The following is a 7,621-nucleotide window of genomic DNA, read 5'->3' on the forward strand; positions in this document are numbered from 1 at the left end:
ATCAAGCCGAAGACGTGGATGACACACACAGGTAAGGACACGAGGGATCTTACGGGAAGGGCAGGAGGGCTGGCAGGAGGCGCGGGAGGTCCGGGAAGGGCAAGGATGACAGACCGCAACTGGGGAAAGAATACGAAGTCAGACCGCTCAGTACGTGCATCGCAACAATACCTCGCATATAATAATTATTATAAGTCAGACATGTTCCCAGTGCGGGTTGGGCTGCCCTTTGTCATCGATCCTGTTTATAATATTTTTGGACAGGATTTCTAGGCACAGTCATGGTGTTGAGGGTGTCCAGTTCGGTGGCCTCAGGATTGCCTCGCTGCTTTTTGCAGACAATGTCGTCCTGTTGGCTTCATCTGCTGGGGACCTCCAGCATGCTCTGCGGCAGGGATGAAGATTAGCACCTCCAAGTCCGAGACCATGGTTCTCAGCCGGAAACGGGTGGATTGCCCTCTTCAGGTCAGGGAAGACGTACTGCCTCAAGTGGAGGAGTTTAAGTATCGGGAGCTGGATAGACGAATCGGAGCGGCGTCTACAGTTTTGCAGGCGCTTAACCGGTTCGTCGTGGCTAAGAAAGAACTGAGCCAAAAAGCAAAGCTCTCGATCTATTAGTCCATCTTCGTCCCTACCCTCACCTATGGTCATGAGCTATGGGTAATGACCGAAAGAATGAGATCGCGAATACAGGCGGCCGAAATGAGGTTTCTCCGCAGGGTGTCTGGGCTCTCCCTTAGGGATAGGGTGAGAAGTTCGGATATCCGGGAGGGTCTCAGAGTAGAACCGCTGCTTTTCCACGTCGAAGGGAGCCAGTTGAGGTGGTTTGGACATCTGGTGCGGATGCCTCCTGGGCGGCTACCCGGAGAGGTTTTCCGTGCATGTCCTACAGGGAGGAGGCCCCGGGGCAGGCCCAGGACTTGCTGGAGGGGTTATATCTCTCGGCTGGCCTGGGAACACCTCGGTGTCCCCCCCGAGGAGCTGGTAGAGGTAGCTGGGGAGAGGGAGGTCTGGGTATCTCTCCTGAAGCTGCTACCCCCGCGACCTGAACCCCAGACAAGCGGTAGATGATGGATGGATGGATGGACAATGAAACTAAAACATGGTCTACATGGCCAGTCTTCACTGATGGCACATTCCATTAGTTAGAGAAAAGTGTGAAGGTTGAATTAGCAGAACAACAGTACAGTTGTACATATAATATTGCAATTTACACAACATGATGGGAGACATATCAGAGTTCAAAAGAGGACAAATTGTTGGTGTGTGTTTCTCTGGCACATCTGTGACCAGGACAGCAAGTCTTTGTGGTGAATTGAGAGCCACGGTATCCTGGGTAATGTCAGCAAACCATGAAGGACGGACCACATCCAACAGGAGTAACTGTGGACAGAAGAGAGAGCTGTCTGAATGGATGTCTGGGTACTAACCTGGATTGTATCCAAAAAACTTCTCACCTCACTGCAGTATTAAATGCACCTCGACTCTTCTGTTTCCACCAAAACGGGTCTTTGGAAGCTCCACAGGGTCAGTATTCATGGTCAGACTGCTATAGCCAATCCTTTGGTCATTTGTGCCGATGTCAAACATCAGCTTCAATGGTGCCAGCAGCATAAGTCTTGGGCTGTAGACAATATGAAAGATGTATTGTTCTCTGGCAAATCCAACTTCACTGTCTTTCCTACATCCGGGAGAGTTACGGTGTGGAGAAGTCCCAAAGAAGCGTACCACCTGGATTATTGCATACCCAGAATGCAGCACGGGGGTGGATCACTGATGCAATATCATGGACAACACACCAATACACACAGCAAGACTGGTGACAGTGGTTTGATGAGCATGAAAGTGGAGGTGAACATCTCCCATGGCCTGCACAGTCACAAGATCTGAATATTACTGACCAACTTTGGGGTGTTTTGGAGGAGCGGGTCAGGAAACGTTTTCCTCCACCAGCATCACATAGTGACTTGGCCACTGTTCTGCTAGAGGAATGGCTCAGAATCCCCCTGGCCACTGTGCAGGACTAGTACCTGTCATTCCCAGGACTAACTGATGCTGTATTGGCCACAAAAGGAGGCCCTACACCAGGGGTGGGCAATCTTATCCGCAAAGGGTCGGTGTGTATGCAGGTTTTTGGGATAACCTGTAGGTCAGCTGTTGAAACCCAGGTGTGAGGACTCTTCAGCCAATCAGTCCTCTAATTAGTAATCTAATTAGGAAGTTAAAGCGAAAACCCGCATACACACCGGCCCTTTGCGGATAAGATTGGCCACCCCTGCCCTACACCATACTAATAAATTACTGTGGTCTAAAACCAGGTGTTTCAGTTTCATTGTCCCACCCCCGTACATTGGCAGCACAGTCTAGTCTAGTGTGCAGAATTGTGCATTCTGTGTATGCAAATACATGTCAGTTGAAAAATATCTTAAACAAAATACTGGAACAACTTGTTTTTGACCAAAAATCCAAAACCCTCATCTGAGAGAACCTGCATCTTCTTCACTTCTTCTTTGCTTATTCTTTATAATATTTACATTACAATGCAATTTAATGAGCAGAAGGTGGCTGCTTACATCTAGTATATTAGTAGCTACACAAAACTTGCCATCAGTGTTACACCAAATCTAAATTATGCACCGACAGGTCATGGCCAAGGGCGCACAGTGGGAAACACTGGTGATAAGCGTGACCTTCAAATTAAAGCGATGGTTAATATCGGTGCACATCTCTTTATGCTTCGGTTCTTGCACACCTTATTTTCTTATGGCACCACCAAGTTCAATTTTCTGGTTGATGCAGCAAGAAGTAAGAATGGAAAATATCCATTTCACACATACCAATTTCCATCTGTCTGTAATAGTCAGGGTGCTCCACTGTGGCTACCGCTAGAATAAAAATCGGTGTTTGGCACAGCAGGCTAAGCTTCTGTGTCTGTCATCAAATGATTGTCAGTTCAAGCTCTGGCCTCAGCGGAATAGTCACATGTCAAGACCCTTAATCCCCAACTCCAGGGGTGCTACATGCTAGCTGACCCTGCACTGTGATGACCCCCCCGCATAGGTGTCTGTGTGTCTCATGGGTTGGTGAAGAGAAGCATTCCAATGTACTTGTGCAAATGGCAGCAAAAGCCTATTTCATTAACATAGACTATAATGAGCACAGTGATGCGGGACTCCACTTGCTGCTGAGGTGGCTGTACATTTCATTGCACGCAAGGGACTGGAGCTATTTCTCATGCACCTTGTGGGACCATCACCCATGCCTGACCACAGACTCCTACTTTATTTCACAGTCTTCTGCTCCGCTGCTTTAGTTATGAATGCATCTCTAAGCTGCCAGCGGATAAATAGGTACAGTTTTGGGTACATTCTAAAGCAGGGGTGGGAAATCTTATCTGCCACGGGCCAGTGTGTTCACCCAGGTTTCTGGGATAACCTTTAGGTCAGCTGTTCAAACCCAGGTGTGAGGACTCTTCATCCAATCAGTCCTCTAATTAATAATCTAATTAGGAAGTTGCAGAAAAAACCTGCACACCCAACTGCCATTTATAGATAAGATTGCCCAACCCTATCCTAAAAGCTTTATATGTTCAGCAAACTAGGGGTAACATATCAGAATAACAATTTGGCTTCAGTAAGTTTTCATCAGGAATCCATCAAGGGCTATATTTTGATTCATATGTGTTTCAGTGGTTCAGGCTAAGGAAATTAGGAACAAACTTTTCAGACAGAGCAGACAGAAAGATTATTTATACAGGAGAACAACAGCAAATACCAATTAAGTTAAATGAGTAAAAGAGATTTCTGAAACATCCCCTGTGTTTGCAAGCATAAAATTGACAAATTAACACAACAAACCAAAAATTTAATTTACATGGACGCCTGAGCTAGAAAAATACACAAGGTTTCTTTACAGGACTTAAACAAATCAAGTACAATTGATCATGTATAAACAAAGAAAGACTCTGAATGACAGATATATTTCTTAATTTTCAGTCTACTGAAATAAACTTTCATTGATGACCTACAAATTGGGGCAGACATTGGGCTGAGACGAATAAGATGTCAAAGTAAATACTTCAAGTATTTAGGCAAGTCTTCAGAGCAATTTTTTTTTAGCACGCTTCTCATTATGGAAAGGTCAATTAACTGCCAGCTTATGAAGTCCAATGCAAACGAACACTCCACTATGTGCTGAATTTAATTACACTTGTTGGTGACTTTAAGGTTGGAAATGCACAGAGAAGCCGGCATACACCACCATCTTGAGAAGAGGAGATTTAGCTGAGGCCAAGAGTAACTATCACACGTAATTTTATTTTGAATGATGCTACATCAGATTTTCATTATAAAATGTAGTAATTGAAATGATTATATCATGGACATGTAAATAACTGCTAACGAAGGTCCATACGCCCATAATGATAAAGCCTGTGAGAGGCAGTGGCGCTGTCATTCTTCTGACGTTGCTTCAATCCATTGTAACCAACAGACTTAGAAGCTCGCTAAGTTTACATATTCAGGCTTCTGCTTGGTGTGAACAACAACATTTCTGGTATTTTCATTCCTCTTGGTAAGCTGTTAATAACGTATAAATGCATCATCACTTTCATGTCACTCCCAATTAGTAGTTATTTAACACGGAACTGTGCTGAAGAATAGCTACCAAGACTTCAGCATTGTGTTTATGTCTTGAGTACTTGAGAATGTCTACACTGTCACAGTTCGGTTTCATGAGAAGTAGGCGATCGTGCTCCATTGACTCCATCTTGTTCAATGGGCCACCCTGCAAAAAAAAAGGTCACAACTTAGAAGGGCTGAGTGACCCTCGTTCCCTGGCACCTGCCAGCACCACTACAGACAAAGCAGCGTGACCAGATGGAGAGGACAGGAAGATCACTGCAGTTAGGGATGCAGTTAAACAAGGATTAAAGATGAAGATGCTCTTAATGCTAAAAAATGCCTATAATCACACTTCTTCAGGGCCAGGGATTGTCACCCAGTGAAATTAATAAAAAAATAAAATACATGTTTTAGAAAGTGTGGAAACAAACGCCAGAACAAATATTAAAGAATGTTTCGATTAAAAGTAATAAATGTTAAATAGTACCTCTACTGAATAACGAGATCCACTGTTCATCATATGCAGTCATTTTTTGCTATACAGTTTGTAACCACGAGTCATGGCAAGTACCAGAATGTCTTTCCTCATTGTGAGTGTAGAATTGCTGTCAAACACCTGCCAGTAAGACTTTGTCTGCATCTGATGTAGGGTAGTTAGCTTCTCCCGGTGAATCGAGCGTTTCGCAGATGCATTGCACAGGCTGTCAGGTTTGTGAAGTTGTTTAGATTAGGTTCGCGTAAAATAATTGTAACCTTTTTTAAGTGTTGGGGGAGATTACAGGGTTTTTTTCAGGATCTAGTAAAAGGGCCCAATGATCCTTCTAGGATAATCTAGGATACAATGTGTGAGTCACTGAAGTGCATTTTATTTGTTCCTTTGTTGCGAGGTCTTCCGTCATGTTCAGCTCCGCTTTCCTTCAAAGACAAGTTTATGACTGATAAGTCTTTGAAGCAGAAGTCTTCAGTGGGGAGAAGTTTCAAGCTGAGAGAGACGCAAACAACGGAGCACACAGTGCAGAAATGCTTTAAAAAGCAGGAAGTAGCCAGCAGTGTTAATGGTTCTATTGTTAAAAAAAAAAAAAAAAAGCTTTTAGCGGTACTAACAGTGAGGCAAAATGGAGTGGGGGAGGGAGCTTGTAGCTTTTGTAAATTTTATTTATTTCCATCAACTCAAATATAGTAACACTAGTCTGGGCAGTAGCAGGACGGCAGATAGTGTTTATTGCCATGAATCAGTAACCTTAAAGTGGCTGGGTGAACATGGGACGGCTGTGTGGTGCTTTTCATGCAGGCATTAAAGCTGAATATCCCCAATGCAAATGGAATAATGCTGTACAAATAATTATACTACATTCCCCTCCGATTATATTGGCACAGCAAGGCCAATTCATTTGTTTTTGCAATACACTGAAGAGTTTTGAGTTTGAGGTCAAAAGAAAAATATGAGATATTTACATCTAAATGCTTCAATCAATATATGGACATAGCACCTTTTGTTAGAGACGATTTGAGTTTTAGGTGAGCAAATATACTGGGACATGTGACTGACAGGTGTTTCATGTTACCAGTGAAGACTGCATTTGTTTTTAAAAAGGATAAACCAAAAGGAAGACCAGAGAGCAGTCTATGGCAGAAAAGTCAGTCATTTTGAAACTGGGAAAAGAGGGAAAAATCAATCAGAGGCATTTCACAAACATTGGACATAGCCCAGACAAAGAAATCACTGGTGTACTGAGCAGCAGGCGCTGAATGGATCGGCCAAGCAAAAGAACAACAGCTGATGACAGAAACATCGTAAGAGCTGTGAGAGAAAAGCCCCCAAAGTAATTGTCAGCTGTCAGCGGCATCACCAGCAACCTGCACAGGGCAAGGTGAAGGCATCACAATCACCTGTTCAATGAAGACTTCCTTCAAGGGCAGGAATATGAAGGCCAAACCACAAGATGCAAACCATTAATCAGCAGTAAAAATCAGAAGCCTGATCGGAGTTTGCAAAAACGTACAGAGCGGAGCCAAAGAGTTGTGGACTGAAGTTTTTTGGATTGAAGAGACCAATATTAGTCTATACCAAAGTGATGGGAAGGATCTGTTCACGGTCGAAAACATACAAGCTCATCTGTGAGGCATAATGGAGGTGGTGTCATGCTTGGGCTTGCATGGCTGCTCCTGGAACCGGCTCACTTGTCTTTATTCATGATGGAACTCATGATGTTAGCAGCAGAATGAATTCAGAAGTCTACAGAGAGAAATGCATCCAAACGAATGTGGACGAACTTCAAAAACACACGGGCGACTCAACAAGAGACTTCATCCGGGGGGAAAAGTGTGAGGATTTATACTGGTCAGGTCAGTCACCAGACCTTAACCCAGCGGAGCACGTTTTTCACCTCCTGAAGAGGAGAGCGGAGGGAGAAACCCCCCAAAACAAACAACAACTGAAAGAGGCTGCAGTAAAAGCCAGAAAAAGGACTACAAAGGAAGAAACCTGCAATGTGATGATGTCAGTGAGTCACAGGCTTGATGCAGTTACTGCAAGCAAAGGATACACTAAATATTAAAGGTTATTTAATTTAACGCTACTGTTCCTATACTTTTGCTCATCTAAAAATTGGGTGGTTTAATACAAAAGGTGCTATGTTCTTTATTGTTTAACACATATACGTAAATGTAAAATACCAAGAAATAAAAACAGACATTCTGAACATTTATCACAAATTCATCTTTTGACCACAGACCCAAATGACTTGTACAGCAGAAACAAATGGACTGGCCTTGCTGTCCCAATACTTTTTGGGGGATGGGGGGGGCTGTATGAATATGCATGAAATGCTTCAATTTAGCAATATAACTGTTACTCCTACAGGCTTCATTACATTAAAGATAAACAATAATGACTTAGATGCAGATGGCCAAGATCCCATAAACAGGTTGTTAATATCCCAATCAGTATGTACTGTATGTGTCTGACAGGCCTGTCTGGGCAAAAACCAAGAGCCGAT

Source organism: Paramormyrops kingsleyae, chromosome 5, assembly GCF_048594095.1.
Source record: "Paramormyrops kingsleyae isolate MSU_618 chromosome 5, PKINGS_0.4, whole genome shotgun sequence".
Taxonomy (NCBI): Eukaryota; Metazoa; Chordata; class Actinopteri; order Osteoglossiformes; family Mormyridae; genus Paramormyrops; species Paramormyrops kingsleyae.